Source organism: Diadema antillarum, unplaced genomic scaffold (genome assembly GCF_040938485.1).
Source record: "Diadema antillarum isolate AM-2024a unplaced genomic scaffold, OU_Dant_1.0 scf00000025, whole genome shotgun sequence".
Lineage (NCBI taxonomy): Eukaryota > Metazoa > Echinodermata > Echinoidea > Diadematoida > Diadematidae > Diadema > Diadema antillarum.
In genome coordinates, this window is record NW_027270914.1 from 3,973,063 (window position 1) to 3,984,439 (window position 11,377).

At 37.6% G+C, this 11,377-nt stretch overlaps 1 pseudogene; it reads left to right on the forward strand.

Annotated features, from left to right (window-relative positions):
- The first annotated feature begins 8,435 nt into the window (after nucleotides 1-8,435).
- LOC139733765 (uncharacterized) lies at nucleotides 8,436-9,896 on the forward strand (annotated as a pseudogene).
- Nucleotides 9,897-11,377: the final 1,481 nt, after the last annotated feature.

Below are 11,377 nucleotides of genomic sequence, written 5' to 3' on the forward strand. Positions count from 1 at the left end.
ACTTTTCCAATTAATCGTTTCAATATCGATTCCAAAATATGAAACGATTTGTTATATGATATTCTGCCCGCCACGTGGAGCGAGTCTTAGAGGATTGGTATCATTAGCCTATTGTACGTCTGTACGTCTGTGTCTTTTCCAAATTTAGAAGTTTTTAATATACATGCATTACTTCACTAAATCTTCTTCAATACATTACATTGCATTCTCTATATGACTTGAAAAGATTATCTCTTTGATGGAAAAGAAAAAAAAAAGAAATATGGCCGGTTATGAGAACATAGTATAAAGAATACGTTTTGGAGACAATAATCCCTACCAAAATCGGCTGACAAGCTTCACAGTTTCTGATACCACTCCTCTAAGATCATCGGCTGCTGACAAGTAAACATAAACAACAATTTGAGAGTCTAGCCCTATATTTTCTGCAAAAAAAAGTGTGTGTGAGCTTGTGTGTGTGTGGGGGGGGGGGGGGCAAGTGGTAAGACCACAACGTGTTATGCACAAAATGTGTGTGCGTGTGCGTGTGTGTGTGTTGGGATGGGGGGAGGGTTCCCCAGTTTCACCGGCCCTATTGTGGATGATTTTTGCCAGTTGTCTCAGCCATCATGGACCCTCGGAGAAGTTAGACACTAGCAATTTAAAAGGAGAATGTTATATTTTTACCTCTTAATGCCTACTTTATGCCACAAAATTTATGTTGATTATTATAAGTATAATTTTTGCTTTATTGGAGAATTTGAATATTCTAAAGACCCTCATGTGATCACAAACTTCCAGGCATAATATTTGTGACCTCGCACCTCAAAACAAACAAAAAGTCGCCAGACATGAATTTTTAGTTAAGACCATATTCTCAAAGAGCTGACTTTAAGCTTAAAACTGATGTATAACTCAAATCAAATGGACTCTCCTAACCTAACCTAATCTAAATATTGGAAAGAAAGCACAAACTCAGGAAAAGTGTGAACTGAGAAAAGAGGCTCTGAAGTACAGTGTCTATTCAAGCGCTTTATCTTTACCAAACCGTGCTGGCTGTGCGATGAATGGGACAAACAACCGGAAGTAAACCACCAGAGTAACAACAATGAAGAGATTATCAGATTAAACTGAAATTATTCCTCATTAACACATTCTGTCCATAATTAATGCCACTTTTCAGAGCAGTAGCACTATCCTCTCGAAAGTTATTAGAGTTGAAAGTGAAGAGTGCACGTGGACAAGGTTTTTCAGAAATGAAAAAGGGATTGTAAAGACACACCTAATCACATTATTCTACAAAAAAATGTTTGAGATAAACTGCTTAAAAAAACACACTTTCCTGCCTGTTTTATGATACCAAATTTTATCATAATGTAAAAGAAGACCTGCTCTTTCAGAAAATATGAAAAAGTCAAGTTCGGCTAGGTTGACCCATTCACTTAATTTCAGTCCTCACGCAAAATCAGTGTGTGCGACTTTATGTTCGTTTTGAGGTGCACGGTCACATTTGGATAACCAATACGTATCTAATAGGAAGACAGTTTAACATTTAATGAAAATTTCCCAAAAAGACTTTGAGCACAAAAATTCTTAGCTCAGTGTTGTAATTAAAAGCAAACTCTGAAAGGAAAATGATTAGGGTGATTTATAGGGCAGTAACTGTAACAGTAATTTCGACTTGACGTCTTACATTACTAATTTTATGTGAAGGTTACCAATGTTGATATCTCCATGCGTGGAATTTTCGAATCAGTTCGAGATCCGACGATCCGTTTTCATGATGGGGGAGGGGGGGGGGGGCAAAAATTGGATGATTATGTGCCAGAGAGCGGAGTGACTTGAGAGAGGACAACTTAGAATATCTCATAATATTATACTCTTTTTTCATGTAATATTTCAAAAATTTTCAAGATTAAAAGTAAACTAAAGCTATGGAGAGAAGTCGGTTACGAGCAGGATAGGGATGAATTGGAAAGGGATATTCCTTGCCACACGAGGGAATTTTATAATGGCCGTGACAGATGTGGTTTACTTTTGATTAAATATTCGTTAATTTGTCTCAGAAGTGTACTATTAAAGTCCAAGGAAAGGGACCAAGCGGGGCCCGTGGGCTGGGCGTACGTGTAAGGTGCCCCTTTCACGCAAGGGATACGTTGTATTTTTTTAGAATTTGAAATTCAACGACCTATTGTACGATTTGGTGAATTATATGGACAATTTTTAACCAAAAAGCAAGGCAATTTTCAACATCTCGGGAATTATGGGGGCGGGAAGGGGATTTTTAGGCATAATGCAGAATAAACATATTATTTGTTTCTTTGGCAAATGTTATCCGTTATAAACATTTAATATATAACTAGATCTACACAGAGGTACTGTAACCATTTGCTTCAGTGTGAATGTGTTGCTTGACGTAAACGACATTCTACTGATCATTTTGTTAGAAATTACTGGAAAATATGCCCATTATTCCCTACTTCTGACCATTGGCATGTATTCCACATTATATTTAACTATTGTACGTACTACCAGCTAAAATTTGGTATTACAATAGGCAAATTGGTTATGTGTGAATTGTATTATTTTACTTCAATTCCATTGTAATGAATATTGTGTACTTGTCACTGTTCATTATCAATGATTGCTAATTTTCCTTCTATATTACCGTTTGGTAAATATTCCTCATATAAATTTTGTATAAACAACAAAATGAAGTTTACTTTTGAACGAGACATTTCGATTTAATTTGGATTGTGTCAATTTGATGTGAATTCAATTTTATTGCACATTGTGTAATCGTCGCTGTTTAAGAATAAGCCTATTTGTCCAAAATTTCTGAGTAATTGGCAAAATCTGTTCTACATTATAGATTGATAACATACTGTTAGGTAAAGAATGCTATTGCGATGGACAATAGTTTTGTTTGAATGGTATCATTTGAGTTTTAATCGCATTTCATTGAATATCGTGTAATTGTCTCCTGTTTACGGACAATGATTTCAAAATATACCTATATCCCCCATTTCTGGCTAATTGGTAGTATGTATTACAAGCCTCATTCATTTGTAATTTGATATAGACCTACATATAATGTAAAGCGCAGACATTTGTTTCGGTGTAAATATTGCTATTTGACATAAAAATTAATTTTTACTGAATATTTTTTGATTGTCTGCTGGTTTAAATTAATGATCGCAAAATATGCTTATCTTTCCCCATTACTGACTAATCAGTAGATATATTCTGCGTATAATTGTATATCTTATTGTAACATGAAATTAGCTATTGCTGTAAGCATTTAGGTTTAGTGTGAATTGCATTATTTTGACGTTAATTCCATTTTTTTATATTGTGTAATTGTCGATTTTTGAGGGCAATGATTGTAAAATATGCCTATTTTTAGTTTTGATAAATTAGCAAATACTCCACTCCCTGTGTGCCACATTATTTTTTGGTGGAAAAAGGCTTTTCAAATCCATCTAACTTTAGCAGATTCGCTGTTATCCTCGACATGTAGGAAGCAAAGTTGGACAGAAAATGTCTAGCTTTACTTTGGTGTTAGTTGCATTGAAAATCTAAGATTATATTTTTGAAAAGAACGGTACCTGTATTGTTACTGGCATGACTTTCGCTCACAAAATATTGACGAAAACTAGGGATTTACTTTCTAATCCAGTAAGAAACATTGGTTGATATTTAATCACTAAATAAAATGCAAGCTACGTGTGACAGGAACTGACCCGCGAGAAATGCTTTCATTGTACTGTGGCATTTGGCGATTTATTGATTGGTTTGGGCGGGTTTGTGTGTTTAAGCAATATAATTATGCGAAGTTGGCACATAAAGAGTTAATACAAACCCTGCATTACTTAAATCATAGGTTTAGTTGAAAGATTCTGAAAACAAAAAACAATTAATTCTGAAGATTAAGGAACATACTTTTGATAATCATCATGGTAAATTACGCAGCGAACCTGAGTGCAATGTGACTTCTGACAATTTAAATTGAATCAATCGGGTTTGTTATAAAGTGTTAATGGTCTTATTGAATATTGTGTACTTTGTCTTGTATCTAAATTGCATCTAGAATGCTAAATATACCTGCATAGTTTTTACAATTACTGACTAATTGACAAATATCATACATTATGAATATGTAATGGCACGAGGTGCTTCGTATACTGCGGTAGACATTTGTCGTGAATGCGACGTTGTTTTGACGTTGATTGTATTTTACTGAATATTGTGTAATTGTCTGCGGTTGAACAACAATACCTCCGCTTACTGTAAATTCAATAAGAAAACTGCAATTAATCAGAAATCAAAAGCAACTTTGGAGATTAAAGAACGTAATTATATCATTCTAGTAAATTGGGCAGTGTATCAGAGTGTGACCTGAAAGAATGAGAGAGGGAGAGATAGAGAGAGAGAGAGAGAGAGAGAGAGAGGCAGACAGAAAGACAGACAGACAGACAGAGACAGAGAGGTTTTGCTTATGTAACTACCGTCCTTATCGTAAATATTGTTTTGGTTAAGTGTGAATGGTGTTATTTGACCTGAATCGTATCTTTTGTTTTCATGTTATTCTTTTCACTATTTGTGGCTAAATCACAATTATCCTGTATTATGAATATCTCATATGCCACAAGAAGTTATTACGGTAGACGCTTCGTTTGTTGTGAATTTGTATTGCCGCTGATTGTACTTCTTTGAATATTGTGTAATTGACTGCTGTGAAACATTTATGCTTTATGCTTTTCATGAGCTAAATTACAAGGGTTTGATCAGTTTGCAAGTTTAAGCATTCATCACCATCTACTATTATTACTTTCGAACGTCCGTGTCCATGCCGGATGACGACCCCTTTACTCCCCCCCCCCCCCCCCCCATCACTCGATCCAAACATATTATGTATAGGACACGACCATGGACACGCGTATTGTCCCACAGACACACCTTCAGATATATAGAAAGTCTGTCCTTGTGTAAACAGGTTTACAGGTATCTGAAAAAGTTTCAACATTAATTTACATGTATATCAGGGTTGCATGAACAAATGATACTCAATATGAATGGAAAAGTTCCTACGAAAACATAGGCCCCTACATGTACCGTGTTATGTACCCATGAATAGTTTATTGAATACAGTGGAATTAATATGACATGCAATGAGTGGAGATAGCAATGTTTGGTGATGCAAAACAAAATCTGTTGGCAGTCCATGCGGTAAATCTACAACTTGATCAAATGTGACCCTGCACCTCAAAACAAACAAAAAGTCGCCAGACATGAATATTTAGTTAAGACCATATTCTTAAAGAGCAGACTTTAAGCTTTAAAATGATGTATAACTCAAATCAAATGGACTCTTCTAACCTATCTAAATATTGGAAAGAAAACACAAACTCAGAAAAAGTGTGAACTGGGAAAAGAGGCTCTGAAGTACAGTGTCTATTCAAGCGCTTAATCTTGACCAAACCGTGTTGGCTGTGCGATGAATGAGACAAAAATCAGGAAGTAAGCCACCAGAGTAACAACAATGAAGGGATTATCAGATTAAACTGAAATTAAGCATTCCTCATTAACACATTCTGTCCATAATTAAACTCAACTTTCAAAGCAGTAGCATCATCCTTTCAAAAGTTATTAGAGCTGAAAATGAAGAGTGTGGACAAGGTTTTTTAGAAATGAAAAAGGGATTCTAAAGACACACCTAATCACACTATTCTACCAAAAATGTTCGAGATAAACTGCTAAAAAAACACACTTTCCTGCCCGTTTTATGATACCAAATTCTAGCATAATGTAAAAGAAGACCCGCTCTTTCAGAAAATATGAAAAAGTCAAGTTCGGCTAGGTTGATCCATTTCACTTATTTTCAGTCCTCACGCAAAATCAGTGTGTGCGACTTTATGTTCGTTTTGAGGTGCACAGTCACACATAAAAAGACACAAAACAAGAAATTTGGATGGAACTGTTTAGAGTTTTCACTTTCCATTAGAAAATGAATGTCATGTAATTTTTATGCATGTGATTCGATTGGATTTTATTACATGTAGTATGGTTATTGGTCATATTCAACTGTATGTTTGCAAACATGCATGTTTAATTTTGTGTGAGGAGTTGCCTGATGGTTGTGATATGATGATGGAAATGCAGTGTGGTGCGGTGGATTTATGTCTTTGTAATGGAGCACTCCTGTCACATGATGAATGTACCGGTACTTGGTTTGGATGTACATTTGTAGTGTACAGAAGGCAGTGCTCTTCTTTGTATAGCGGTTTAGTTTCGATTCAGAAGTATAGGGATATAAATACGAGACCAAATTGGTTAAAAATTCATTTATTATGACTAAGCTACTCATTTGGAAATGCTATAATAGCTTGATAACCATATCTATGCCCGACAAACAAAATGACACCAAAAAGGTTGTGCCACCTCAGATGGTACCAACAACCCATTTTTCGGGTCTTGGCCCATGGACTACTGCTGCAACAATGGAGCCATTCAGCCGAGACTTTCTACCTCTTTCAAGTACACCAGATCACAGCTTTTTTCTCTAAGAGGTCATGCAGGCAGGACAATCCCTGTAGAAGCTTACAATGTCTTGAAAGAAAATGGCATATTCCATGCAAGAGGCAAGCGGGCTGGCTGTCACATGCATAGACGTGAATTCAAACATGTCAGCCCATCCAGTCAAGCTTGTAAAACTGTTGATGTATATAGATATTCTCAAGGTAGTATATTGGAATGCTCACTCTGTTTGTAATAAGAGTCACTTTGTGTGTGACTTTGTTCTTGAGAAGGACATAGATGTGCTGTTTCTCTCTGAGACGTGGCTCCCTGCCGAGGAAACAATCGTCACTGGAGAATTGACTCCACCTGGGTACACTTTCATCAATGTATCTCGTTCAGCAACCATCGATCCAGGGCATCATCGGTATCCTTGCAAAGAAGGACCTCAAACTTGTACACGTGTACACAATAAGGATGTTTTACATACACTTAATGTTTCTACGTTTGAATATGCTATTGTGTCTAACATTTCCCGGACATTGCACTATGTGATCATTTACAGGCCTCCACCATCAGCAAAGAACGGATTTAAAACTTCCACATTCATTGCAGAGTTTGAGGGTTTTGTCCAGGAACTGAATCTGCTTCCAGGAAAGTTGGTAATAGATGGGGATCTAAATGTTCATTTTGATAGTCCAAGTCAGGCTGACGTGAGTAGAATCAACTCTGCTTTTTTGAATTTTTAGTTAAGACCATATTCTAAAAGAGCAGACTTTAAGCTTTAAAATGATGTATAACTCGAATCAAATGGACTCTCCTAACCTATCTAAATATTGGAAAGAAAGCACAAACTCAGGAAAAGTGTGAACTGAGAACAGAGGCTCTTAAGTGCAGTGTCTAATCAAGCGCTTAATCTTTACCAAACCGTGCTGGCTGTGCGATGAATGGGATAAAAAGCAGGAAGTAAACCACCAGAGTAACAACAATGAAGGGATTATCAAATTAAACTGAAATTAAGCGTGCCTCATTAACACATTCTGTCCATAATTAATGCCAACTTTCAATGCAGTAGCACTATTCTTTCAAATGTTATTAGAGTTGAAAGTGAAGAGTGTGGACAAGGTTTTTCAGAAATGAAAAAGGGATTCTAAAGACACACCTAATCACACTATTCTACCAAAAATGTTCGAGATAAACTGCTAAAAAAACACACTTTCCTGCCCGTTTTATGATACCAAATTTTAGCATAATGTAAAAGAAGACCCGTTCTTTCAGAAAATATGAAAAAGTCAAGTTTGGCTAGGTTGACCCATTTCACTTATTTTCAGTCCTCACGCAAAATCAGTGTGTGCGACTTTATGTTCGTTTTGAGGTGCACAGTCACATATATCTTATCTCTTATGGCGACCAGGGATGACATGTCATAGCGCTTTGCATCCAATGGAAAAGGCGCTTTATAAAATGTACACTATTACTATTTTCTGACTTGGGAAATTAACGCGATCACGAAATAGCGCGCTATTTGATAATGTGAATACAAACTAGCGCGTTATTTGATTGAGAAAATTTCTCGAGTCCAACTCGGGAAATTTCCGAAATAGCAGGATAATTAATGCGAACTAGCGCGCTATTTGATAATGTTCGGGCTGATGTAAATAGGAAATTAAATAGCGCGCTAATATGCGATCGCGAAAATATCTCGAGCCGGGATTTTTATCGGGCTGATGTGAAATCGCCTTAAATGTAATATTAGGATGCACATAATCAGGTGATGATGAGATCAATCACAGACATTCACTGATATTACATGTGTGTAGTAAATCCATAGCATAACCAACTATTAAGAAAAAAAGGTCATTGTACCACTGTAAGCATGAGCTATGTGTGAACTAGCTGTTTGACAAGACCTCCTGGCTATCTGCAATGGAAGGGAGGGCGCTCTTCACCGACTCTGAAATTGTTACGACGATTTTTCTCTGCGGTGAAAACCTCTAAATCTGCAATCATAGAAACTGTTTTGGAAAGAAATTTGTGACTGAAGATTATATTGGAACACTTGTGAATCCTTTGTGCTTACTGGAATGGTGGATGACAACTCTGAAATAGAAAATAGCAGGATTTGATTTGAACTGCAGCACACGGATCCTGACTTTGAAAATGGCGGCACGCAGTGACACGTCATACGTCGAGAAAGCGGCCCATGCTTTCCCTTCTGCGAAACCTGAGGAACAGCTTGGAGGTAAGCCAGTCTTCCTGAAAAATAAAGACATACCATCAGTGATTGAGAAGGGAATGTCAAACGAGGACATGTACAAATGCCTCATCCGTAGTGTGCAAGGACGAGAAATTAAGGGGATACAGAGAATTCGTGGTCTATAGAGGCTGTACGTGGAAAATCGGGAGTCAAGAATGAAACTGATAACAAATGGCTTGAACATCAGAAATGCCAATGTCGCAGTGTATGACTAAAACCCTTTCATCACAGCTGGGAAAGAAAACAGTCTACGTCTCCTCATCAGAGACATACCACTTTCAGTTCTCGACTCTGTCATCACCGATGAACTAGAAAAATGCAAACACAAGGTCCTCGGTGCCCCCATCCGTGAACGTCTCCGTGTAGATGGTCTGCTCACTGACTGCTTGACCGGCAACCGGATAGTCTACATACAGCATCCATCGAAGCCCTGCCTCGAGACATGAACTTTGGTATTTTTAAAGCCAAAGTCTACCACTATGGCCAGATTGTACCACCTGCAAGGGCAACCCTCATGTGCTCACGTTGTTTGAATGCAGGGCATCACCGGTCGCAATGCAGCAACCCCATCGTCTGTCGACGATGTAAACAACCCGGACACCTGCAACAGGAATGCTCCTTCGAGACCCCGCCCACCTCGCCGACCAGAGACGCCAGCGAACATGGACCGATGCCAGCAGCATCGCCTTCCCCGTCGGCATCAGCCTCTGCTGCTACACCCCCAGTGCACTTGATCGAACAGCTGATCGCATCGGGTCGACAAGCCGCAAGTACAGCGAGTGCTCGTCAATCACTCCATGACAACCAGACGCACATTCAGCCCAAGATTACGCAATACCTAGTCGGGGATCGCAACGCATCACAGCCGCGACAGTCCGCTGACAAGTCCAACGGAGAAATTTCAACTCCCACGCCGACAGAGCCTGTCACTGACCTCGCAGCAGACTGGTCGGAGATTACCGACCCTCGCATACACTCGGAAGCTTCGAGCGAAGAATCATCGAGCGAAGACGACGGCGTGGAAGCGTTGTCTGATCTCTCCGCTGAGTCACCGGAACTACCTAAACGGGCAACAAAAGAAAGGAAAGTGAAACAAACGAAACGGAAGCAGAAATCTTCGAAAAAAGTGCCAAAGAAGAGATGAGTGAAATGATAAAGAATATACTTGTGTTCTCTTTTCCCTTTATCTAAATGGCGAACTGTCATATAATCAGTTTAAATGCAAGAGGTTTAAGAAATAAAGACACAAGAAGTCAAGTTTTTCTTTGGTGTAAGCACCAGAAGGCAGATATTGTATTTTTTCAAAAGACATACTGGTGCAGTGATTTTGAATCAATTGTCAGAAGTGAATGGCGGGGTCCGTGCTTCTTTGCGCATGGATCAAATCATTCACGAGGAGTTTCAATTTTATTTAATGATAGACTTGATGCTCAAAATATTGTAGTAAAATGTACCTTGAACGGTCAACTACTATTACTCAGAGCAAAAGTTCAAGAAACTAATCTCATGTTAATCAATGTGTATGCGCCAACGCAAAAGCAATACAGAGAGAGTTTCTTTCATGGATTGAACTCTGAATTACGTAAGCATTATACATGTGATTGCGAACTGATCTTAGGAGGAGATTGGAATTGTGTTTTGAATATAAGCAAAGACGTGCAAGGATCGAAGAACAAATATTATAGAAGACCTGTAAATCTTAAAAAGATAATGAAAAAGTATGTTTTGATTGATGTTTGGAGATCAATGCATCAAGACTTGAAACAATTCACCTGGCGGAATGTATCTTTGAAGAGGGCTTCTAGATTAGATTTTTGGCTGGTGACGAAAAAAATTAAAGGAAAAATAATGTGTACTGACATCCGACCAGCCATTAGGTCTGACCACAACGCAATATCAATCAAACTGTGTATTAAACAAAACATTAGAGGCCCAGGTTATTGGAAAATCAATAATGATATTTTATTTGATAAAGATTACCAAAATGGAATTTTCAAAATTATAGACTCATTTTCAACAAACTGTTTGCCTGTGCAAATGAGATGGGAAATGTTTAAAGTTCAAGTTCGTGAATTTTCACAGAAATATTGTAAGAAAAAGGCACTTGGAAAGAAAGACTCCAAATTGTCACTAGAAGCAAAACTAGCTCAACTTGGAAAATGTATTGATTTGAATGAGTGTAATGAAGAGGTATTAAGTTCTTATTCTGATGTAAAAGAGAAATCGGAGAAGATTTATAAATATGAAGCCAAGGGAGCTGGTATACGAGCTCGAACAAAGTGGATTGAGAAAGGAGAAAAAAGCACGAAGTACTTTTTGAACTTAGAAAAGATGAATGTAAAGAAAAAAGAAATTGCACATTTGAAATGTGATAAGGATAATCGTATAATTGAAGGAAATGAAAAGATACTGAAAGAGATTGTTGATTTTTATTCAAAATTATACAAAAAAGGAACACAAACCAGAAAAAGTATGAAAAGTTATACCTGTTCACAAAATATCAAACGTCTCTCTGATGAAAATAAGGTAATGTGTGAAGGGTTACTCACACAAGAAGAATGTAAAAAAGCTGTATTTGCAATGTAAAAAGATAAGGCACCCGGTCTAGATGGAATTTCTGCAGAG